This window comes from Balaenoptera borealis (assembly GCF_965194805.1).
Source record: "Balaenoptera borealis genome assembly, chromosome: 1".
NCBI lineage: Eukaryota > Metazoa > Chordata > Mammalia > Artiodactyla > Balaenopteridae > Balaenoptera > Balaenoptera borealis.
The window spans coordinates 50,497,719-50,523,259 of NC_138860.1; the positions used below are offsets into that span (position 1 = coordinate 50,497,719).

The 25,541-nt window shown below is 38.6% G+C and overlaps 1 protein-coding gene, 1 long non-coding RNA gene and 1 pseudogene across 23 annotated transcripts in view; 1 reads left to right on the plus strand and 2 right to left on the minus strand.

Annotated features, from left to right (window-relative positions):
* The window catches only part of ACBD6 (acyl-CoA binding domain containing 6), a 224,571-nt gene that overhangs the window by 113,554 nt on the left and 85,476 nt on the right, over positions 1-25,541 (plus strand). The gene's annotated exons all lie outside the window — the stretch shown is intronic.
* Positions 1-25,541, minus strand: part of LOC309605701 — a 139,342-nt gene that overhangs the window by 96,924 nt on the left and 16,877 nt on the right. The window lies entirely within an intron of this gene.
* Positions 1,345-2,255, minus strand: LOC309633591 (ferritin light chain pseudogene; annotated as a pseudogene). The gene has a single exon. The product of its transcript is annotated as a ferritin light chain pseudogene (transcript).

A 25,541-nucleotide genomic window follows, 5' to 3' on the forward strand; every position in this document is an offset into this window, starting at 1 on the left:
TTCATTAGCCATTCTAGTGGGCATGAAGTGATATCTCATCATGGTATGGTTTTGATTTGCATTTCCCTAATGACTAATGATGTTGAGTATCTTTTCATGTACTTGTTGACAGTTTATATGTCTTCTTTGGAAAAATGTCTATTTAAGTGTTTCACCCCTTTTTAAACTGAGTCATCTTTTATATTTAAGATCTAAAAATTCTTTATATATATTCTAGACATTAGACCATTATCAGATGTATGATTTGCAGATATCTTCTCCCTTTTCGTGGGCTGTCTTTTCGCTTTCTTAATAGTGTCCTTTGGTGCATGTAAAGTTTTTAATTTTGATGAAGTCCAGTGTATCTATTTCCTTTTGTTGGTTGTGCTTTTGGCATCATACCTAAGAAACCTTTGCCAAATCCAAGGTCGTTAAGATTTACCCCGAAGTTTTCTTTCTTTCTTTTTCTCTTTTTTTTTTTTGACTGTGGCAAAATATATATAACATAAAGTTTACCACTTTAACCATTTTAAGTGTACAGTTCTGTGGCATTAACTACTTTTATGGTGTTCAACCATCACCACCATTCATCTCTAGAACCTTTTCATCTTCTCCAATTGAAACTCTGTACTCAAAACTAGCTCCCCATTCCCCACCCCACCCCCTCAGCCCCTGGCAGCCACCATTCTACTTTCTCTCTTCATGAATTTGACTACTCTAGATACCTCACATAAGTAGAATCATACAATATTTGTCCTTTTGTGACTGGCTTATTTCACTTAGCATAATGTCTTCAAGGTTCATCCCTGATGTAGCATGTGTCAGAATTTCTTTCCTTTTTAAAACTAAATAATGTTGCATTGTATGTATATACCATATTTTGTTTATCCAGATATCCATCTACAGACACTTAGGTGACTTTCATCTTTTGGCTGTTGTGATTAATACTTCTATGAATATGGGTAACAAATGTCTGTTTGAGTCCTTGCTTTCACTTCTTTTGAGTATATACCCAGAAGTGGAATTGCTGGATCATATGGTAATTCTTTGTTTAATGTTTTGAAGAATCACCATACCATTTCCACAGTGGCTGCACGATTCTACCTTCCCATCAACAGTGCACAGTTGTTCCAGTTTCTCCAAATCCTTACCAACACTTGTTATTTTCTGTATTTCTGATATTAGCCATCCTGGTGGGTGTGAAGTGGTATCTCATTGTGGTTTTTATTTCACTTCCATAATGATTAATGATGTTGAACATTATTAATGTTGAACAATCAATTTTGGCCATTTGTATATCTTCTTTGGAGAAATGTCTGTTCATGTCTTTTGCCCATTCTTTTTTTTTTTTTTTTTTTTTTTAGCCGCTGCAAAAAGCTTTATTGTTTCCATTTGGTCCAAGGCTTGGTAGAGGGCTCCAGGGTGGTTAAAAAGCTGCCTAGTGGCTGCAGAGAGGGGCTTCAGGTAGAAGCCCTAACACCAGAGGGGCTCCTCAAAGGCCACTGGGCTCCGGAGACTCCTAGTCGTGCTTGAGGGTGAGCCTTTCGAAGAGATACTCGCCCAGCCCAGCCTGGGGACCAGCCAGCCTGCGGAGGTTGGTCAGGTGGTCACCCATCTTCTTGATGAGTTTCACCTCCTCATCTAGGAAGTGGCTCTCCAGGAAGTCGCAGAGGTGGGGGTCTGCGCGGGCACAACCCAGGGCATGCTGATCCAGAAGGGCCTGGTTCAGGTTCTTCTCCATGTTAATGGCGGCTTCCATAGCATCCTGAGTTTTACCCCACTCATCTTGAGATGGCTTCTGCACGTCCTGGAAGAGGGCGCGGCCGCCGTGTTTGTTTTGCCTTTTCAAGAGATGCTCGGCGCTCTTGTGCTTCTCTTCGGCCAATTCGCGGAAAAAGTGGCCCACGCCCTCCAGAGCCACATCGTCGCGGTCGAAATAGAAGCCCAGAGAGAGGTAGGTGTAGGAGGCCCGCAGATACATGTTGACCAGGCGGTTGACGGCGGCCTCCACCTCGGTGGAATAATTCTGACGAATCCGGGAGCTCATGGTTGATCGGTAATAAGGAGTTCGGCTCAAAAAATGGTGTTGGCTGGTCCCGGTGACCGAGGACAGCTGAGTGGCTGACTCCGAAGGTTGGAGGGTGGATAGATGAGTGGCTGACTCCGAAGGTTGGAGGGTGGTCGGAGGCTGGAGAAAAGGGCGACCCTGGGTCTGTTCCGTCCAAACACTGTTGAAGCAAGAGACAGATCCGGGGAACCGCCGAGCACAATGGACTGCCCATTCTTTAATTGGGTTGTTTGGGGTTTTTTTGTTGTTAAGCTGTAAGAAGTCTTTATATAGTCTGGATATCAACCCCTTATCAGATGCACGATTTACAAATATTTTCTCCCATTCTTTGGGTTTTCTTTCACTCTGCTGATAATAGTGTCCTTTGATGCACAATAGTTTAAAATTTTGATGAATTTCAACTTATGTATTTTTCCTTTTGTTGCCTGTGTTTTTGGTGTCATATCCAAGAAATTATTGCAAAATGCCATGCCATGAAGCTTTTTCCCAGGTTTTCTTTAAGAGCTTTATAATTTTAGCTTTGTTTTTTGACCCATTTTGAGTAAAAGGTAACGTAAGGGTCCAGCTTCATTTTTTTGCATGTGGATATTCAGTTTTCCCAGCGCCATTTGTTGAGAGGCTGTCCTTTCTTCACTGAATGGTCCTGACACCCCTTGTCAAAAATCACTTGACCATGTATGCAAGAGTTTGGGATCTCTATTCTATTCCATCGGTCTATATGTCTGTCTTTATGCCACTACTACACTGGTTTGATTACTGTAGCTTTGTAGTAATTTTTGAAATCAGGAAGTGTGAGACTTCCAACTTGTTTTTCTTTTTCAAGATTGTTTTGGCTATTCTGGGTCCCTTAAGTTTCCATATGAATTTTAGGATGGATTTTTCTAATTCTACGAAAAAGTCATTGGGGTTTTGATGAGGTTGCATTGAATCTGTAGATCGATTTGGGGAGTACAGGTTTCCCCTGCTCTCTGAAAGTAAAGCATTCCTACGAAACCTTTTGTAAGCCAAAATGATGTAAAGCAAAGAAGCAGTTACCTTAGGACACATCTTGCGAACGAATGCACAGAGTAAACTGAGATAAAGCACAGATGCTCACACAGTTAAAAGTTATGGTGGCTTCGTGCTGAGATGCACAGTGTAGTTCCTGGAGAAGGAGCTAGGTGGTGCCGCTCTTGGTGCTCAGGGTGCACGCTGCCTCTACAATAGCCAGCGGCAAAACAAAGGGCAAGCGCTGGTTTTGCTTTTCGCCTTTTTTTGTAAAAGCAAAAATCGTCTTCAGATTTCTTTCGGTTAGCAAAAATAGGTACTAATGTAGGTCTTTAGTAAAAGTGAAGTGGCATAAAGCAGACTTTTGAAAAGCAAGAGATACCTGTATTGTCATCTTAACAATGGTAAGTCTTCCAATCCATGGAATGGCCTTTCCTTGTGTCTCTAATTTCTTTCAGCATTGTTTTATAATTTTCAGTGTACAGTACGTTTGCCTCCTTGGTTTAGTTTATTCCTGAGTATTTTATTCTTCTTTGACACTGTTGTAAATGAAACTATTTTCTAAATTTCTTTTTTTGATTATTCATTGTTAGTGTTTAGAAATGCAAGTGATTTTTGTGTGTTGATTTTTTATCCTGCAACTTTGCTGAATTTGCTTATTCTAACAGCTTTTTGTGGAATCTTAAGGGTTTTCTACATATAAGATATGTTATCTATGAACAGAGATAATTTTACTTCTTCCTTTCCAACTTGGATGCCTCTTATTTCATTTTCTTGCCTAATTGCTCTGACTAGACCTTCTAGTACTATGTTGAATAAAAGTAGTGAAAGTGGGCATCCTTGTCTTATTTAGGAGTTTGCTTTTTAATTTAGTATAAATTATACTAAAGATAGATATAAAATGCTTTTCCTTTACATAATATTTGTTGGCATATACATCCATTCCACTTTAGCCTCCTGGGCTCACCCTGAATTTTTCATCAAGTCTGAAATTTTCAGTTCTAATTATACTCTCCAATTCATTTCATTCTAAATCTCTTATTTGACTTTATGGAAATCCCGAGTCCCTTGACTGATCTACCTTCTCCCATATTAGTTCATTTTGTCCACTCTCATGCAATTATCCTCATCTTCATTCCCATTCCTTGTTTTTCAACTGTGGTAGCCACCTGGAAAAACGCTAATTCTGATTACAGTTGCCTGCCTTCTATACATCTACACTCTGGGTCTGGGCAAAGCTAGAAAAAAAAATTACTCAGCCCAGATATTATCATAAATCATGGTATCCATCTTTAATTTTGACTGGCAAGTCTTACAGTCTTTCTTATTCTCACATTTTCCCTTATTTCACAGACAAAATAGAAGACCTCTTTGTCTGCAACCTGTCTCTCAGCCAGTAGCTGCAGCAACATATATTTCTTGGACACCCCTCAGACATTTCAAACGCACAGTGTCTAACACTGAACTTACCATCTCTCAACAGCCACCGCCACCCCCACCGTAATTGGCATCAGCATCCACCCAGTGCTCCAGGACTCATCCTTGATTCTTCTCTCATTTTCACACCCACTGAAGTCCTATAGGTTCTGCCTGCTAAGTGTACCTCAAATCTGTCCACTTCTCTATTTCAGCATTGCCAGCACACTAGTTTAAGCTTATTAAATTATTTCAGCAGCTCTCAACTATATCCCTGCTTCTAATCTTGACATCCTTCGATACATTTCCCACTTTTCATCTAGAGAGTCTTTCTAAAATGCTAATTTTCAGGGGCTCCCTGGTGGCGCAGAGGTTGAGAATCTGCCTACCAATGCAGGGGACACGGGCTCGAGCCCTGGTCCGGGAAGATCCCACATGCCGCAGAGCAACTGAGCCCGTGCACCGCAACTACTGAGCCTGTGCTCTAGAGCCCGCGAGCCACAACTACTGAAGCTTGTGCGCCTAGAGCCCGTGCTCCACAACGAGAGAAGCCACTGCAATGAGAAGTCCACGCACTGCAACAAGGACCCAACACAGCCAAAAATAAATAAATAAAATAAATAAATTAGGGGAAAAAAAGAATAAAATGCTAACTTTCAGATGTTCTCTTGTTTACTTTTATTATTCTAAGATAAAGTCTAAATTTAATTTTCCCTGTAAAACCCTTCATGATCTGGACCTTGCTTACCTCTCCACTTATTTCTCAGCGCACTCCTAGCTTATGGTATGCTGAGTTCCACTGGTTCTGAAGAACTTGACATGCTGCTCACCTGTTGGCCTTCTTTTTTTTTTTTGAACATCTTTATAGGAGTGTAATTGCTTTACATTATTGTGTTAGTTTCTGCTGTATAACAAAGTGAATCAGCTATATGTATACATATATCCCCATATCCCCTCCCTCTTCAGCCTCCCTCCCACCCTCCCTATCTCACCCCTCTAGATGGTCACAAAGCACCAACCTGATCTCCCTGTGCTATGCGGCTGCTTCCCACTAGCTATCTATTTTACATTTCATAGTGTATATATGTCAGTGCCACTCTCTCACTTCGTCCCGGCTTATCCTTCCCCTTCCAGTGTCCTCAAGTCTATTTTCTACGTCTGCGTCTTTATTCCTGTCCTGCCCCTAGGTTCTTCAGAACCTTTTTAGATTCCATATATATCTGTTAGCATACAGTATTTGTTTTCCTCTTTCTGACTTACTTCATTCTGTATGACAGACTCTAGGTCCATCCACCTCACTACAAATAACTCAATTTCGTTTCTTTTTATGGCTGAGTAGTATTCCATTGTATATATGAGCCACATCTTCTTTACCCATTCTACTGTCAGTGGACACTTAGGTTGCTTCCATGTCCTGGCTATTGTATGTAGTACTGCAATGAACATTTTGGTACATGACTCTTTTTGAATTGTGGTTTTCTCAGGTATATGCCCAGTAGTGGGATTGCTGGGTCGTATGGTAGTTCTATTTTTAGTATTTTAAGGAACCTCCATACTGTTCTCCATAGTGGCTGTATCAATTTACATTCCCACCAACAGTGCAAGAGGGTTCCCTTTACTCCACACCCTCTCCAGCATTTATTGTTTGTAGATTTTTTGATGATGGCCATTCTCACTGGTGTGAGGAGATACCTCATTGTAGTTCTGATTTGCATTTCTCTAATAATTAGTGATGCTGAGCATCCTTTCATGTGTTTGTTGGCAATCTGTATATCTTCTTTGGAGAAATGTCTATTTAGGTCTTCTGCCCATTTTTGGATTGGGTTGTTTGTTTTATTGATATTGAGCTGCATGAGCTGCTTGTATATTTTGGAGATGAATCCTTTGTCAGTTGCTTCGTTTGCAAATATTTTCTCCCATTCTGAGGGTTGTCTTTTCGTCCTGTTTATGGTTTCCTTTGCTGTGCAAAAGCTTTTAAGTTTCATTAGGTCCCATTTGTTTATTTTTGTTTTTATTTCCATTTCTCTAGGAGGTGGGTCAAAAAGGATCTTGCTGTGATTTATGTCACAAAGTGTTCTGCCTATGTTTTCCTCTAAGAGTTTTATAGTGTCTGGCCTTACATTTAGGTCTTTAATCCATTTTGAGTTTATTTTTGTGTATGGTGTTAGGGAGTGTTCTAATTTCATTCTTTTACATGTAGCTATCCAGTTTTCCCAGCACCGCTTATTCAAGAGGCTGTCTTTTCTCCATTATATATTCTTGCCTCCTTTATCAAAGATAAGGTGACCATATGTGCGTGGGTTTATCTCTGGGCTTTCTATCCTGTTCCATTGATCTATATTTCTGTTTTTGTGCCAGTGCCATACTGTCTTGATTACTGTAGCTTTGTAGTATAGTCTGAAATCAGGGAGCTTGATTCCTCCAGCTCCGTTTTTCTTTCTCAAGATTGCTTTGGCTATTTGAGGTCTTTCGTGTTTCAATACAGATTGTAACATTTTTTGTTCTAGTTCTGTGAAAAATGCCATTGGTAGTTTGATAGGGATTGCATTGAATCTGTAGATTGCTTTGGGTAGTAGAGTCATTTTCACAATGTTGATTCTTCCAATCCAAGAACATGGTATATCTCTCCATCTGTTGGTATCATCTTTAATTTCTTTCATCAGTGTCTTACAGTTTTCTGCATACAGGTCTTTTGTCTGCTTAGGTAGGTTTATTCCTAGGTATTTTATTCTTTTTGTTGCAGTGGTAAATGGGAGTGTTTCCTTAATTTCAGTTTCAGATTTTTCATCATTAGTGTATAGGAATGGAAGAGCTTTCTGTGCATTAATTTTGTATCCTGCTACTTTACCACATTCATTGATTAGCTCTAGTAGTTTTCTGGTAGCATATTTAGGATTCTGTATGTATAGTATTATGTCATCTGCAAACAGTGACAGTTTCACTTCTTCTTTTCCTATTTGGATTCCTTTTATTTCTTTTTCTTCTCTGATTTCTGTGGCTAAAACTTCTAAAACTATGTTGAATAATAGTGGTGAGAGTGGGCAGCCTTGTCTTGTTCCTGATGTGAGTGGAAATGGTTTCAGTTTTTCACCATTGAGGACAATGTTGGCTGTGGGTTTGTCATATATGGCCTTTATTATGTTGAGGTAAGTTCCCTCTATGCCTACTTTTGGAGAGTTTTTATCATAAATGGGTGTTGAATTTTTTTGAAAGCTTTTTCTGCATCTATTGAGATGATCATATGGTTTTTCTTCTTCAGTTTGTTAATATGGTGTATCACATTGATTGATTTGCATATATTGAAGAATCCTTGCATTCCTGGGATAAACCCCACTTGATCATGGTATTAGATCCTTTTAATGTGCTGTTGGATTCTGTTTGCTAGTATTTTGTTGAGGATTTTCGCATCTGTGTTCATTAGTGATACTGGCGTGTAGTTTTCTTGTTTTGGAACATCTTTTTCTGGTTTTGGTATCAGCGTGATGGTGGCCTCGTAGAAGGAGTTTGGGAGTGTTCCTCCCTCTGCTATATTTTGGAAGAGTTTGAGAAGGATAGGTCTTAGCTCTTCTGTAAATGTTTGATAGAATTCATCTGTGAAGCCATCTGGTCCTGGGCTTTTGTTTGTTGGAAGATTTTTAATCACAGTTTCAATTTCAGTGCTTGTGATTGGTCTGTTTATATTTTCTGTTTCTTCTGGGTTCAGCCTGGAAGGTTGTGCTTTTCTACGAATATGTCCATTTCTTCCAGGTTGTCCATTTTATTGGCATATAGATGCTTTTAGTAATCTCTCATGGTCCTTTGTATTTCTGCAGTGTCAGTTGTTACTTCTCCTTTTTCATTTCTAATTCTGTTGATTTGTCTTCTCCCTTTTTCTCTTGATGCATCTGGCTAATGGTTTATCAATTTTGTTTATCTTCTCAAAGAACCAGCTTTTAGTTTTGTTGATCTTTGCTATCATTTCCTTCATTTCTCTTTCATTTATTTCTGATCTGATCTTTATGATTTCGTTCCTTCTGCTAACTTTGGGGATTTTTTTGGTCTTCTTTCTCTAATTGCTTTAGATGTAAGGTTAGGTTGTTTATTTCAGATTTTTCTTGTTTCTTGAGGTAGGATTGTATTGCTGTGAACTTCCCTCTTAGAACTGCTTTTGCTGCATCCCATAGGTTTTGGGTCATCGTGTTTTCATTGTCATCTGTTTCTAGGTATTTTTTGATTTCCTCTTTGATTTCTTCAGTGAGCTCTTGGTTATTTAGTAGCATGTTGTTTAGCCTCCATGTGTTTGTATTTTTTTAACAGTTTTTTTTTCTGTAATTGATATCTAGGCTCATAGCGTTGTGGTCGGAAAAGATACTTGATACGTTTCAATATTCTTAAATTTACCAAAGCTTGATTTGTGACCCAAGATATGATCTATCCTGGAGAATGTTCCATGAGCACTTGAGAAGAAAGTGTATTCTGTTGTTTTGGATGGAATGTCCTATAAATATCAGTTAGGTCCATCTTGTTTAATGTGTCATTTAAAGCTTGTGTTTCCTTATTTATTTTCATTTTGGTTGATCTGTCCATTGGTGAAAGTGGGGTGTTAAAGTCCCCTACTATGATTATGTTACTGTCCATTTCCCCTTTTATGGCTGTTAGCATTTTTTGCCTTATGTATTGAGGTGCTCCTATGTTGGGTGCATAAATATTTACAACTGTTATATTTTTTTCTTGGATTGATCCCTTGATCATTATGTAGTGTCCTTCTTTGTCTCCTGTAATAGTCTTTATTTTAAAGTCTATTTTGTCTGATATGAGAATTGCTACTCCAGCTTTCTTTTGATTTCTGTTTTCATGGAATATCTTTTTCCATCCCCTCACTTTCAGTCTGTATGTGTCCCTAGGTTGAAGTGAGTCTCTTGTAGACAGCATATATATGGGTCTTGTTTTTGTATCCATTCAGCCTGTCTAGGTCTTTTGGTTGGAGCATTTAATCCATTTACATTTAAGGTAATTATCAATATATATGTTCCTATTACCATTTTCTTAATTGTTTTGGGTTTGTTATTGTAGGTCCTTTCCTTCTTTTGTGTTTCCTGCCTAGAGAAGTTCCTTTAGCATTTGTTGTAAAGCTGGTTTGGTGGTGCAGAATTCTCTGAGCTTTTTCATGTCTGTAAAGGTTTTAATTTCTCCATGAAATCTGAATGAGATCCTTGCTGGGTAGAGTAATCTTGGTTGTAGGTTTTTCCCTTTCATCACTTTAAATATGTCATGCCACTCCTTTCTGGCTTGCAGAGTTTCTGCTGAAAGATCAGCTGTTAACCTTATGAGGATTCCTTTGTACGTTACTTGTTGCTTTTCCGTTGTTGCTTTTAATATTTTTTCTTTGTATTTAATTTTTAATAGTTTGGTTAATATGTGTCTTGGCGTGTTTCTCCTTGGATTTATCCTGTATGGGACTCTCTGTGCTTCCTCAACTTGATTGACTATTTCCTTTCCTATATTAGGGAAGTTTTCAACTATAATCTCTTCATATCTTTTCTCAGTCCCTTTCTTTGTCTCTTTTTTTTCTGGGACCCGTATAATTCGAATGTTGGTGCGTTTAATGTTGTCCCAGAGGTATCTGAGACTGTCCTCAATTCTTTTCATTCTTTTTTCTTTATTCTGCTCTGTGGTAGTTATTTCCACTATTTTATCTTCCAGGTCACTTACCCATTATTCTGCCTCAGTTATTCTGCTATTGATTCCTTCTAGAGAATTTTTAATTTCATTTATTGTGTTGTTCATCATTGTTTGTTTGCTCTTTAGTTCTTCTATGTCCTTGTTAAACGTTTCTTGTATTTTCTCCATTCTATTTCCAAGATTTTGGATTATGTTTACTATCATTACTCTGAATTCTTTTTCAGGTAGGCTGCCTGTTTCCTCTTCATTTGTTAGGTCTGGTGGGTTTTTACCTTGCTCCTTCATCTCCTGTATATTTCTCTGTCTTCCCGTTTTGCTTAACTTACTGTGTTTGGGGTCTCCTTTTCGCAGGCTGCAGGTTCGTAGTTCCTGTTGTTTTTGGTGTCCGCCCCCAGTAGGTAAGGTTGGTTCAGTGGGTTGTGTAGGCTTCCTGGTGGAGGGGACTAGTGCCCGTGTTCTGGTGGATGAGGCTGGATCTTGTCTTTCTGGTGGGCAGGACTGAGTCCGGTGGTGTGTTTTGGGGTGTCTGTGAACTTACTGTGATTTTAGGCAGCCTCTCTGCTAATGTATGGGGTTGTGTTCCTGTCTTGCTAGTTGTTTGGCATGGGGTGTCCAGCACTGGAGCTTGCTGGTCATTGAGTGGAGCTGGGTCTTAGCGTTGAGACGGAGATCTCTGGGACAGCTCTCGCCGATTGATATTACATGGGAGCAGGAGGTCTCTGGTGGTCCAGTGTCCTGAACTTGGCTCTCCCACTTCCGAGGCTCAGGCCTGACACCCAGCTGGAGCACTAAGACCATGTCAGACACATGGCTCAGAAGAAAAGGGAGAAAAAAACAATAAAATAAAATAAAGTTATTAAAATAAAAAAAAATTTTTTAATTATTAAAATTAAAAAAAAAGTAATTAAAAAAAAGAGAGCAACCAAACCAATAAACAAATCCACCAATGATAACAAGCACTAAAAACTAAACTAAGATAAACATATAAATCAGAAAGTAGTCAGTCTCATACAGCAAACCCCAAGTCTACAGTTGCTCCCGAAGTCCACTTCCTCAATTTTGGGATGATCATTGTCTATTTAAGTATTCCACAGATGCAGGGAGATCAAGTTGATTGTGGAGATTTTATCTGCTGCTCCTGAGGCTGCTGGGAGAGATTTCCCTTTCTCTTCTTTCTTCGCACAGCTCCTGGGGTTCAGCTGTGGATTTGGCCCTGCCTCTGCATGTAGGTCGCCTGAGGGCGTCTGTACTTCACCCAGACAGGAGGGGGTTAAAGGAGAAGCTGATTAGGGGGCTCTGGCTCACTCAGGCCGGGGTGAGGGAGGGGTACAGAATACAGGGTGAGCCTGCAGTGGCAGAGGCCGATGTGACATTGCCACAGCCTGAGTTGTGCCGTGTGTTCTCCTGGGGAAGTTGTCCCTGGATCACGGGACCCTGGCAGTGACGGGATGCACAGTTCCCAGGCGGGGAGGTGTGGATAGTGACCTGTGCTTGCACACAGGCTTCTTGGTGGCTGCAGCAGCAGGGTTAGCATTTCATGCCCATCTCTGGTGTCCACGCTGATAGCCACAGCTCACGCCTGTCTCTGAAGCTCATTTAGGCAGTGCTCTGAATCCCCTCTCCTTGTGCACCCCGAAACAATGGTCTCTTGCCTCTTAGGTCCAGAGTTTTTTCCCGAACTCCCTCTCAGCTATCTGTGGTGAATCAGCCCCTTTCAGGCTGTGTTCATGCAGCCAACCCCAGTCCTCACCCTGGGATCTGACCTCTGAAGCCTGAGCCTCAGCCCCCAGCCCCCACCCACCCCAGTGGGTGAAGCAAACAAGCTTCTCAGGATGGAGAGTGCTGGTCGGCACCGATCCTCTGTGTGGGAATCTCTCCGCTTTGCCCTCTGTACCCCTCTTGCTGCGCTCCCCTCTGTGGCTCCGAAGCTTCCCCCCCACCCACCCCATGTCTCCACCAGTGAAGGAGCTTCCTAGTATGTGGAAGCATTTCCTCCTTCACAGCTCCCTCCCAGAGGTGCAGGTCCCGTCCCTATTCTTTTGTCTCTGTATTTTCTTTTTTCTTTTGCCCTACCCAGGTACGTGGGGAGTTCTTGCCTATTGGGAAGTCTTAGGTATCCTGCCAGCGTTCAGTAGGTGTTCTGTAGGAGTTGTTCCATATGTAGATGTATTTTTGATGTATTTGTGGGGAGGAAGGTGATCTCTCCACATCTAACTCCTCCGCTGTCTTGAAGGTCCTCCTGTTGGCCTTCTTGGATACTGTTTTCTGTCTCCTTCGCTCTCCCTCCTAGGCCTCAGTTTACACATCATTTCCTCCAGGAAGCCTTCCTTCACTCTGACCAGATAGACACTCCCACTTATATAGCTCCCTGTTCTTAAGCTCATCAAAGAGCTACCACAGTGCAGTCACCTTGTATTGTAATTCATTGTTTACATGTCTGTCCTCAGCACCACCATATACAGGTACCAGAGTATGGTTGTATGACCAGTGCCTCGTATGTCTGACATATAGTCAGTGCTCAGTAAAGACTGAACAAAGGAATATCAGCTTATAAAGAAGTTGACAAAATGTTAGAAAAATATATCATGAGAACCAGAAAAGACCAAAGCATTTACCAGAACCTTTTGGGTATCCTTGTTATTTTATTAGAATAAATACTTCTTTCCCCGTTAGACATGTGTGCATTCTTCTTGGGCCAATTCCCTAGCTTCGAGTCATAGGTCAAACTCATAACCTTAGGCCATATATATTTCACTGATTTTTTTTTTTTAGTGGTTTGTATATATACAAAGGAAAAAAACCTCAAAAAATACAAAAGACTAACTTTAAAAAATTCTGTCTCCTATCCTTGTTTCAGAACTTTGAAGCTTTAAGGAACATTAGCACTTTCTTTGTGATATAATTATTATTAAAACTTTTCTTCTAGTACTTTCATCATTTCATGGTTTCTGTGGTCCATCTAGAATTAATTTGTGTCACATGTATGCAATAGGAATTTTATTTTTGTCCAGATGTTGCCAGCTTTGCTTTTGTGTAGATGATTAGCTAGTTGTTCCAATAATGTTTATTGAATAATCTTTTCTCTACTGATTTGAAGTGTCTTCTTTTTATAGTCTCACTTCATCTACATATTTCACTGCATTTCTGGGCTGTTCTATTCTATTGCTCTGTTTTTCAGTTCATGTACTTGTGCTATGCTGTTGTAAGTATTGTAGCTTCAAAATATGTTTTAATACCTGGCAGGATAGATTATTTAATTACTTATTCAGAATATTCTCTGTTATTTTTGCTTGTTTATTTTTCTTTGTGAACTTTGAAATCATCTTTCCAACCCTCACTTCCCCCAGTCACCACCAACACTAAGTTAAAAAAACAAACAAAAACTTATTGGTGCACTCATGACTTTTATTTGGTTTGCATTGTCGGGGGTAGTATTTTGGAGCGAAGTGTCACCAGTTTAGGCTCAGCCTGAAGTTTTTGCCTGTGGGTTTCTTGTATTCTATTTGTTTGAGTGTTATAAGACAAACAATACAAAAACTGCTGTATGTGGCTTTATAGAATGCTGTTTACCTAACACTAAACTTTAATGCAAAGTAAAAGTTCCACGTAGGTTTTTAGGATGGATCAGTTGGGACTATATGCCTGGCCAGTGTTTTCCTTGCCCTCTTTGTTTTCATATGACCACTCTGTGTTGCCCCTAGCCTTGGTTTTCCTTTATTATTGACAATCCTAATCCATATGATCTAGCTTCAGTTAAGGGAATGCTTTTGGCTTTGTCAGTTTGGGTTGCTAACATGCTTCCAAATTAGAGGGCTTTTGGAGATTAACTCTCAGAATAGCTTTCCCCTTGTAATTTCTTCTTAGGTTTCCTTATTGAAAAGTCTTTTCAAATATAAACAATACAAACATAATAAATGGAAGGAAATGTTCATCTCCCTCATGACTCAGTCTTTCTGAAACAACATTATTATTGACTGGCCTATTGGTTGCCAAAAAGGAAAATCAATTTTATTAGAAGTATTTGCTTGGCCACAGATCTTGGTACTAACCCAGCAGAGACAGGCTGATGTTATCAAGTATCTGAAGACTAATTTTTACCATTAGCCTGAAACGGAGTAGTAATTAAAGATATGTCAACGTCTACTCTGTGTTTTCCTGTCATTTTTACCTTTCAGTATATCTCATATATACTTTTATTGCACTGCAGTTTCTGCATTCTGTGACTCTGATGGAATTGGATCTTTTAATTTTATTTCTGAGAAAGATCCTTTATAGATTTCATTTGTTATCTGGCAGTATTATGGACACAGTTTTGTCTTTTCCACTGCTTGGTATTGATTTTTAGTTCAGCTCTGGAAGTTAGGCCCTTAACTACATTTGAGATTAGGATATGGGTTAAATACACACCCCACCCCCACCCCCGCCAGACCTCTTGAGTAAGTTTAATCTTTAAGTCCTGGAGAATGATTAAAACCACTCTAAAAGCACGTTTAAAAGTATCCGAATGCTAGATTTATTGCTAGACTTCTCAGATTTATTGTAAAGTAGTGTTAAGGAAATAAGCGAGGTTGGGGGAGAAGTGGGAGCATCTGTGGTGTTGGATGTCTACACTGTGTCCTGGGTGTTAAGCACTTCGAAAGAATATTTTGAGTGTTACTGAAATGTTTAAGGACTTTGTGATTTATAAATTACATAAACTTACGGTTTATATAATGGCACAGAGCAGCATACCCTCTCACTGAATACCTTCATGACTGTGTGTTATAGAAAATTTCAAAAAACATGAGATTTAACTAGATTTATTGCAGTGATCATTTTGTAATATATACAGATATCAAATCATTGTGTTGTATACCTGAAACGAATATGATGTTATATGTCAGTTATATCTCAGTTTTAATAAAGAATACTTGTGAAATGAAAGAATCTGAAAAGAAGAAATTCTATATGCAGATATAGTTTTATGAAATAAGTAGGAAATATATATTTTTAAAAAAAAGAATGGGGATAATGAGAATTCTAGATTTCTCCAGGGTGTTGTGGGGCTTAAAATGATGACAGCAGCCCCTCTACCTCAGGGCCAGCCTGCTGTTCTTTGGCTGCGTCTACCCTTCCCCAAGTTCACCAAGCATATTGCTGCCAGTAGAGCCTTCCCAAGACTGCTGTTTATTATGTCACTGACCTGTTCAAAACTCTTTTTTTTTTTTTTTAATAAATTTATTTATTTATTCATTTATGGCTGTGTTGGGTCTTCACTTCTGTGCGAGGGCTTTCTCTAGTTGCGGCAAGCGGGGCCACTCTTCATCGCGGTGCGCGGGCCTCTCACTATCGCGACCTCTCTTGTTGCGGAGCACAGGCTCCAGACGCGCAGGCTCAGTAGTTGTGGTGCACGGGCTTAGTTGCTCCGCGGCATGTGGGATCTTCCCAGACCAGGGCGTGAACCCATGTCCACTGCATTGGCAGGCAGACTCTCAACCACTGCGCCACCAGAGAAGCCCTGTTCAAAACTCTTTAATGACTGCCCTGCTTATAGGATGAATTCCAAACTCCCTAGATTTGAATTCAGAGTTCTCTATCATGGGTGGGGGGCGGGCGGCAAGAGAAAAGTATATAAAGCAGTAAATAAAACCATCTGTAATTCTATTGTGTGTGTGTTGGGGGGGGGTAGGATATAAAACAGTTTTTTAGTATTTGCCGTGTACCAAGCATCTTATGTATAGTCATCACATTAATCCGATAATGTAGGTATGTTATTATCTGCATTTTCGTGATAAAGAAACAGAAGGCATAGAGCTAGTAAGTGACAGAGTTTAGACTTGAACATGTTCTGATTCCAAAGCCCAAGCCCTTATCCTCTCCTCTGTAAAATTTGAGTACATTTCCTTCTCATCTTTATTTTTTCTGCTTACATGTGTATAACATACTTTAAAGATAGTTGATACATTATTGCACACAGAGTAGTTTTTCTTAATTATCTAAAATACTGAGATAAAAAATACATTCAGTGAGGTACATATAGTACAAAAAATTAAGTATACAACCCAATGCATTATATATATGTGTGTGTGTATCTGTGCAACTGCCATCTGTATCAAATTAGAATATTTCCAGAACCCCTTGTAGGTTTGTTTCCATAAGCTACTTCCTGTCACTATCAATCCTTCCACCCCTGCTCTGAGGTAACTATTATTCTGACTTCCATCATCATCAGTTAGTTCTGTTTCTTCTTGAAATTCAGATATTTAGAATATTATAATAATATTCTTTTGGATCAGGCTTATTATGCTCAATAAAACAGTTGTGAGAGTCATCCACGTTGTTACGTATTTCATTTGTTCCTTTATTTGTATTGCTGTGTAACATTTCATTGCATGCATATACCACAATATATCCATTCTCCTGTTGACGGATATTTAATTTTTAGGGCCTTTTTTTTTCCCTTCAGTTTTAAGCTACTATGAATAAAGTGCCCGTGAACATTCTTGAACATGGACATATACACATATATTTCCATTCCTCTTGTATATATACTTAGAAGCAGAATTGCTGGGTGGTAAGACAACTGTGTTTAACCTTTTGGGGAACTGCTATGGTTTTTCAAAGAGGCTTCCCCATTTTACATTCCCACCAGCAATGTATGAGAGTTCCAGTTTCTCAACGTCCTTGTCAACATTTGTTATTATCAGTCTTTTTTATTACACCCATCCTAGCATATCTCATTGTGGTTTTGAATTTCATTTCCCCTGTGGTTAATGATGTTGAGCATCTTTTCATGTGCTTACTGACCATTTTTATATGTTCTTTTTTTTAATAGTGTATGATTCATGATTATTTATTTATTTATACATTTATAGATTGATTGATTGATTGATTGATTTTTGCCTGCATTGGGTCTTCATTGCTGCGCACAGGCTTTCTCTAGTTGCGGCAAGCGGGGGCTACTCTTTGTTGTGGTGCACAGGCTTCTCATTGCAGTGGCTTCTCTTGTTGCAGAGCACGGGCTTCAGTAGTTGCAGCACGTGGGCTCAGTAGTTGCAGCACTCGGGCCCTAGAGCATGCAGGCTTCTGTGGCGCATGGGCTCAGTAGTTGTGGCACGTGGGCTCAGTAGTTGTGGCTCGCGGGCTCTAGAGCGTAGACTCAGCAGTTGTGGTGCACGGGCTTAGCTGCTCCGCGGCATGTGGGATCTTCCCAGACCAGGGCTCGAACCCATGTCCCCTGCATTGGCAGGCGGATTCTTAACCACTGTGCCACCAGGGAAGTCCCTTTATATGTTCTTTAGGTAGATGTCTATTCAGATCCTGTGCCTATTTTATTTTTAATTGGGTGGGGAAAAAAAAGACGTGGGAAGCACAGTAAGGTTCTTTAGAAGCAGAATCTGTTGAGGGATGTAATGGACTCAGGGCCAGCCTTTTAAGGTAAATCATCATTTGTGACTCATGTTACCATCCTCTCATCTGTCTGAGATATTTACCTGGGTGAAATCAGTTTTGAGGACTACCATTGGTGACCTCAGGGAAAATATGTCACAACAGTTGCCTAAAAGGTGTGAATACAAGGGAGTAGGCTGGAGGCTTTGCTTAGGTGATGGTATTAGTAGTGGGATGAATGAAGACAGTACCTGAATCAGACCTTTTATTTTGCTTTTGGCATTTTAAAAAAACCTCCCTAAATTCCCTACCCACCATTAGGAGAGACACCCCCCACCCCCCTTCAAAGAACAGGGACTAGGGTAATTTCATGGATTCATCTAATTCCTTAAGGGTCTCTCTGTACCTTGAACAACTAGAGCAAACAGTTACTAACAGTGCCTATGCCTATTTTAAAAACTGAATTGTCTCTTTATTATTGAGTTGTAAGAGTTACATATTTTGAGTGTAAGTCCCTTACAAAATATATGATTTATAGGGAGTTCCCTGGTGGTCCATTGGTTAGGACTCTGCGCTTCCATTGTAGGGGGCCGGGGTTTGATCCCTGGTAGGGGAACTAGGATCCCTGTGTGCCATGTGGTGTGGCAAAAAAAAAAAGTGTGTGTGTGTGTGTGTATATACACACATATATATATACACGATTTATAAATATTTTCTTCCATTCAGTGGATTGTCTTTTCACTTGCTTGATAGTGTCCTTTGAAGCACAAAAATTTTTAATTTTGATAAAACCTAATTTATCTATTTTTTAATTTTGTTGTTTGTGTTTTTGGTGTTGTTGCTAAGAAACTATTGTCTAATCAGAGATCATAGTGATTAAGCCTTTTTCTTCTAATAGCTTTATAGTATTATCTCTTATGTTTAGGTCTTTGATTCATTTTGAATTAATTGTGTATGATGTGAGATAGGAGTCTGACTTCATTCTTTTAAGTATGGATATCCAGTTGTTTCAGCATCATTTATTGAAAAGACTATTCTTTCCCCCATTGAATTGTTGTAGTACCCTTGTCAAAAATCAGTTGACCATAAATTGTGAGGGTTTATTTCCAGATTTTAAGTTCTGTTCCATTGATTGATATCTCTACCCTTAAGCCTGTACCACACTGTCTTGATTACTATAGCTTTGTAGTAAGTTTTGAAACTGAGATGTGTGAGTTCTCCAGCTTTGTTCTTTTTTTTTTTTTTCCAAGATTGTTTTGGCTATTCTGAGTCCCTTGAATTTCTATTTGAATTTTACAATCAACTTGTTCATTTCCACACAAAAAAAGGCAGCTGAGATTTTGATGGGGATTACATTGAATCTGTAGATCAATTTGGAGAGTAGGGCCATTTTAAGATTTTAAGTCTTCTAATTCATGAACATGAAATGTCTCCCCATTCATTTAGATCTTATTTAATTTCTTTCAGTGCTTTGTAGTTTTTAGTGCACAAGTCTTACACTTCTTTTGTTAAATTTATTCCTAAGTATTTTATTCTTTTTACTGCTGTTGTAAATAGAATTGTTTTCTTTATTTCTTTTCTGATTGTTAATTGTTAGTGTATGGAAATACAATTGATTTTTTTTGTATTGATCTTGTATCCTGCATTCTTGTTGAACTCACAGTTCTAATAGGTTGTGGGGCGGGTGGTGTTCTATATACATGATTATGTCATCTACAAATAAAGATATCTGAATGCCTTTTATTTCATTTTCTGGCTTACTTGCCTTATCTAAAACCTTCAATAAAATGTTGCATAGAAGTAGCAAAAGCAGACATTCTTGTCTTGTTCCTTATCTTATAGGGAAAGTATTCAGTCTTTCACCATTAAGAATGATGTTGGGATTGATCCATTTTTTAAAATAAATGAATTTATTTATTTTTATTTATTTATTTATTTATTTATTTATTTATTTATTTATTTATTGCTGCATTGGGTCTTTGTTGCTGTGCGTAGGCTTTCTCTACTTGCAGCGAGCGGAGGATACTCTTCTTTGTGGTCCGTGGGCTTCTCATTGCAGTGGCTTCTCTTGTTGTGGGCTCCAGCAGTTGTGGCACGTGGGCTCCGTAGTTGTGGCTCATGGGCTGTAGAGCTCAGGCTCAGTAGTTGTGGTGCATGAGCTTGGTTGCTCCGCGGCATGTAGGACCTTCCCGGACCAGGGCTCAAACCTGTGTCCCCTGCATTGGCAGGCAGATTCTTAACAACTGCGCTACCAGGGAAGTGATCCATTTTTAATCGTTAAATTAGCCTTGCTTTCTTATAATAAATCTCACTTGCTGGATTCAGTTTGGTAATATCTTATTTAGAGTTTTTGCATCTGTAACCATAAGGAATACTGATTGACCTGTAATTTTCTTTTGTTGTAGTGTTCCTATCAAGTTTTGCTATCAGTTATACTAGCCTCATAAAACTAGAAGGGAAATATTCCTTCTTTATTATCTAAAAGAATGTGTTTAGGATTATTATTAGCCATTCCTTTAAATCTTAGGTAAGGGGTCTTCAGTTCCAGGCAAGACTCATTTCTCCCTATTCTTCCTCCTAAGTACAGGTAAAAACCCAACTGTGAAAGGTTGGAAGAGGGCAGATTGGGGACTTAGAGAATTGAGGAATGACACTGCAGTGACTTCTCTTGAGTTTTCTTTTTGCTTCCCATGTATCCTGAACTGGGCTCTCGAGAAACCCACATCCCAGAAATGCCAACAGGTACAGAAAAGAAAAACCTGTTTTCTCTCACCAAAGGACAGGGAAAGAGGCAGTCTAGCAGAATGGAACTTTTCAATAGTACCCACCCTACCCCAGCCAAACACCATGCAGAAAGACATGTGCCACCCTTTGTAATGTTTGGAGGTCAAGAGGGAAGCCTAGACATCCCCTGGCTGGTAGCAGACAATGCTCTCCTTCCTCACCAGGGTGGTATTAACAGAGGCTGAGCAGGAACCCTGGACTTGCACCTCCTGCACAAAAGTAGCAGGCAGTGCTCCCTTCTCCCACAAGGGTGGTATCAGTGGAAGCCAAGTGGTAAACTTGGACAACTACCCCCCCCCCACTCTAGAAATAAAAGCAGCAGTAAAATGGTACTTACCCCCCTTTCCAAATAGAAAGTGGTGCTGTGGGGGTGGCGGTATTTCAGAGAAGAGGAAGCTGGAGAATGGGGTTCTTTAAACTTGTGTATGGAGTCCTAGGAAGATCCCAAAGTGACTCACACATTAAACTGACTGGAATTAACACAACAAGAGGTTTGAAAACTGAACCACCGTGTGGAATACTGCCCAGGTTTTCACATGGACCTCTAGGTAGCACGAAAACAAAGCAGACCAGAATCTCACTTTAAGGACTCTGAAAACTAAATTGTCATTGGACCTACAAGTCATAAAACTAGGACAGGACATGCATGAGAAACTTATATAAGGAGATTGCCTGCTAAAATAAAATAGATTTAAATAGGATCCAGATTCTCATAGCATACTCAAATTGAAAATTATTCATCATACAAAGAACCAGGAAAATCACAACTTGAATGAGAAAAGGCAACCAACACACACCCAACACTAAGGTGACTCAGATGTTAAAATTATCTGACAGTTGTTTAATCATAAAAATGTTTCAGTGAGCAGTTATGAACATTCTTGAAACAAATGAAATGAAAAAAAAATTAGGAAATCTCAGCGAAGGAATAGAAGATAAAAAAAGAACTAAATGGAAATTGTAGAACTGAAGATGTTATACAATGACTGAAATAAAAATTTGCTGAGTGAGCTAAATACCAGAATGGAGACGACAAAGAAAAGGATCAGTGAACTGGAAGACAGATCAACAGACATTACGTGATTTGAAAAACAGAGAAAGTAGATGGAAAAGAAATCAGCAGCATCTCCAGGACCTGTGGGATAATTACAAAAAAATCTAACTTTCTCATCATTGGAGTCCCAGAAGGAGAAGAGTGTGAAGCTGAAAAATATTCAAAGAAATAATGGCTGAAAACTTCCCAGTCTGATGAAAGATGTTACAGATTCAAGAAGCTGAGCAAACCCTGAACAGATAAACCTGAAAAACTCTATGCCAAAATACTTCAAAGTCAAACTTTAGAAAATTAAAGAGAAGAAAACATTGAAAACAGCTAGTAGGAAAGAATACATTATATCTATAGGGGAACAGTGATTCAAATGATTTTTCGTGGAGGCCAGAGGAAGTGTCACCACATTCTTCAAGTGCTGAAAGAAAAGCTCTCAACTCATAATTCTATAACCAGTTAAAATATCCTTCAGGAATAAAGGTAAAATAAAGGCATTCTCAAATGAAGGAAAACTAAGAGAATTTGTCACCAGCAGACCTACTCTTAAAAAATGGCTAAATGGAAGTTCTTTAAATAAAGAGGAAATGATAATAGAAGGAAACTTGGAACATAAACAACAAAGAGAAACAACAACGGAATGGGTAAAAAATAGGGGTAAACATGAGTTTTTTTTAGAAATTGCATTTGACCATTGAATCAAAAATGTTAACATCATCTGATGTAGTGCTCAATGTATGTACAGGAAATATTTAAGACAGTAACATTATAAAAGATGGAGGAAGGGACTTCTCGTTTCAGCTTCAACATGTAAAGAACAGAAATTATTATTCTGTCTTTACAACAATAGTTGAACAAACTGAAAAGTAATGACTACATCAGATAACTGCCACCCTGATACCTGAAGAGGCTGACAAACACAAATAATCACAGCTCAGATCACCTGGAGCAGAACCCATTGGAACCATAAACTGATAGGAACACAAGTGGTAATTGATGAATTGCTGGAGGCTGAGTGTGGACTGGCTTGAGAGGGAGTAACTCCTTGGGGGTTCAGTCTTAGGTGTGCCCTACACTCTTTCATGAGTTTTACTTTCAGGAGCCCTCCTTCAGGTTCTCACAGTGAAGATCTGAGGAAAAAACCTTGTTTCTGGCAGGAGGAGGGGGGAATAACCATGTTGAAATACACCTAGAGCATTCTCGATAGCAAAGGCCTACACTCCAGGGAAAAGACTTTATATATATATATATATATATATATATGTATGTATGTATACTGACATATGTCAGTTTTAATAAGTCGGGTTTTTGATGGAATTTGTCCATTTCATCTTAAGTTATAAAAGATTGACCTGATGTTATTCATAATATCATTTTGCTATCATTGTAGTATCTTTAGGGTGTATAGTGATATCTCTTTTTAAAAATTTTCTGATACTGGTAACCTATTTTTTTACTGATTATTCTTGCTAAGGGTTTATCAACTTTAATCCTTTCAGAGAATGAGCTTTTAGCTTTGTTGAATGTTTTCATTTTACATTTGGTGTCTGTCATTGATTTTTGCTCTTTATTCTTTCCTTCTACTATTTTTGGACTTAATTTGCTGTTCTTTTTCTGACTTCTTGACATGGAAACTTAGATCATTGTTCAACTGTTCTGATAGGTGTACTTAGAAGTATACATTTCTCTATATGTATTACTTTAAATGCATTTAGTAAATTTTTACGTATTGTTATTATCCTCTAGTCAAAATATTTTTAAATTTCTGCTGCAGTTTCTTTCTTTGAATCACGGGTTATCCAGATGTGTGTTTAATTGCCCCACATTTGGGGATTTTATAGTTATCTCTTTATATTCATTTCTAGTTTGATTCTATTATTATAAGAGAACAGGCTTGAGAGTTTTCAGTATTTTGAAATTAACACTTGCTTTTTGGCCCATTATAGTGTATATTTTGGGGAATGTTGCATGTTTGCTTGGGAAGACTGTATTTTGCAATTGTTTGCTGTAGACTTATACAAATATCATTTAGGTAAGGTTGGTTGATAGTGTTAGTCGAGTGTGCTAAATTCTTACTGGTTTTTTGTTTGCTTGTTTATCACTCACTGAGAATTATGTTGAAATCTCCAATTATGATTTATCTGTTTTACCTCTTAGTTCTGTTCATTTTTATATATCTTGAACTATGTTATTAGATACAAATTTAAAGTTGTTTTCTCTTACTGTTGAATTGACCCTTTTATCATTGAGAAATGGCCATTTTAAAGTCTGTTCATTCTTGCCTTAAAGTGTACTTTGTCCAGTGTTGTGTAGCCACATCAGCTTTCCTGTGGCTCGTGTTTGCCTTGTATATTTTTTTCTGTTCTTTTACTTTTACCCTATCTCTGTGTTAGTCTTCTTGGGCTTCCATAACAAAATACCACAGACTGGGTGACTTAAACAACAGCCATTTTCTCACAGCTCTGAGGGCTTCAAGTCCAAGATCAAGGTACTGGCAGGGTTAATTCCTGGTGAGACCTTTGTAGTGCCTTACAGACAGCTGCCTTTTCACTGTATCCTCACATGACCTTTCTTTTTTTTTTTTTTCCCCAATATATTTTAACAATTTTTTTTAACATTTTTATTGGAGTATAATTGCTTTACAATGGTGTGTTAGTTTCTGCTTTATAACAAAATGAATCAGTTATACATATACATATATCCCCATATCTCTTCCCTCTTGCATCTCCCTCCCTCCCACCCTCCCTATCCCACCCTTCTAGCTGGCTCACATGACCTTTCTATCAGTGCCTTCGTGGAGAGAGATCTCTGATGTCTCTTCCTTTTATAGGACACAAGTCCTATCAGATCAAGGCCCCACACTTATGACCTCACTTAACTTTACCTCCTTAAAGGCCCTGTCTTCAAATACAGTCACATTGGTGGTTAGGGCTTAAACATGAATTTTTTTGGTGGGGGCGCTGTGGAGAGGGAGACACAATTCAGCCTATTAACATTATGTCTTTATATTTAAAGTGTGTTTCTTTTGTTCTTTTTGGCCGCAGCTTGTGGGATCTTAGCTCCCCGACCAGGGATCAAACCCAGGCCCACAGCAGTGAAGGCACTGCGTCTTAACCACTTGATCTCCAGGGAATTTCCTAAAGTGCGTTTCTTATAAACAGCGTGTAGTTGAGTCTTAGTTTTTATCCAGTGTGATAATCTTTGTCTTTTCATTGCAGTGTTTAATTTTTTTACATTTAATGTAATTACTGGTATAGTTCTGTTTAATTTTACCACCTTTCTTTTTGTTTTTTATTTTTTGTTTGTCTCACCTGCTTTTTGTCTTTGTTTTTCCTTTCCCAACGTCTTTTGTATTTGTCAAGTATTTTTTTAATTACTTCATTTTACCTTTTTTATTGGGTGTTTGTTATTCCTTTTAGAATCATTCTTTTAGTGGTTATGATAGAAACTACAAAATAGTCCCTTAACTTATTATAGTCTACCTTAAATTAATACTTTTGCCATGCCCTGAACACTGTAAAAATCTTAAAGTGGTTTAATTCTGTTTAGTTTTTTTCCTGCTTGTGTTGCTGTAATTATGATATATTTTTACTTCTGCATTTGCTGCATTCCTCACAAGATACTGTTTTTGCATTAAATAGTCAATAATCTTTTACTCTTATTCACATATTTACTCTTTCTGATGCTCTTTCACTTCTTGCACTTTCCTGATTCTATCTGGTATCATTTTTCTTTTGCCTGAAGAACTTTAATATTTCTTATAGTATTGACTTGTAGTGATGAATCATCTCAGCTTCAGTTGTCTGAGTATGTCTTTTCCACTTATAGTTTAGAAAGGTAATTTTTGTTGATAGAGAATTCTGTGTTGGCCAGTTTATTTTTTCCTGCCCTTTAGAGCTATCATTCTGTTGTCTTCTAGCTCTCATATTTTGTTTTGAGAAGTTAGCCACAATTCTTTCTGTTGTTCCTCTGAAGATGGTGTGTCTTTTTTGCTCTGATTGCATTTAAGATTTTTTCTATATTTCATTTTCCAGCAGTGGCTATGTGTTTTTTGTTTGTTTTTTAAGTTTTGCTTGGGGCTCCACATTGAGTCCTTGATTACAGATACTGTAATTTTATATGTCTAGAATGATTTGATTTGATTAATTTCACCTGTTCCCTTTTTCTGTTGAAAATTTCCATCTTTTCCTCTATTTTTTTTCACATATTTATAATGATCATTGTAAAAGTTCT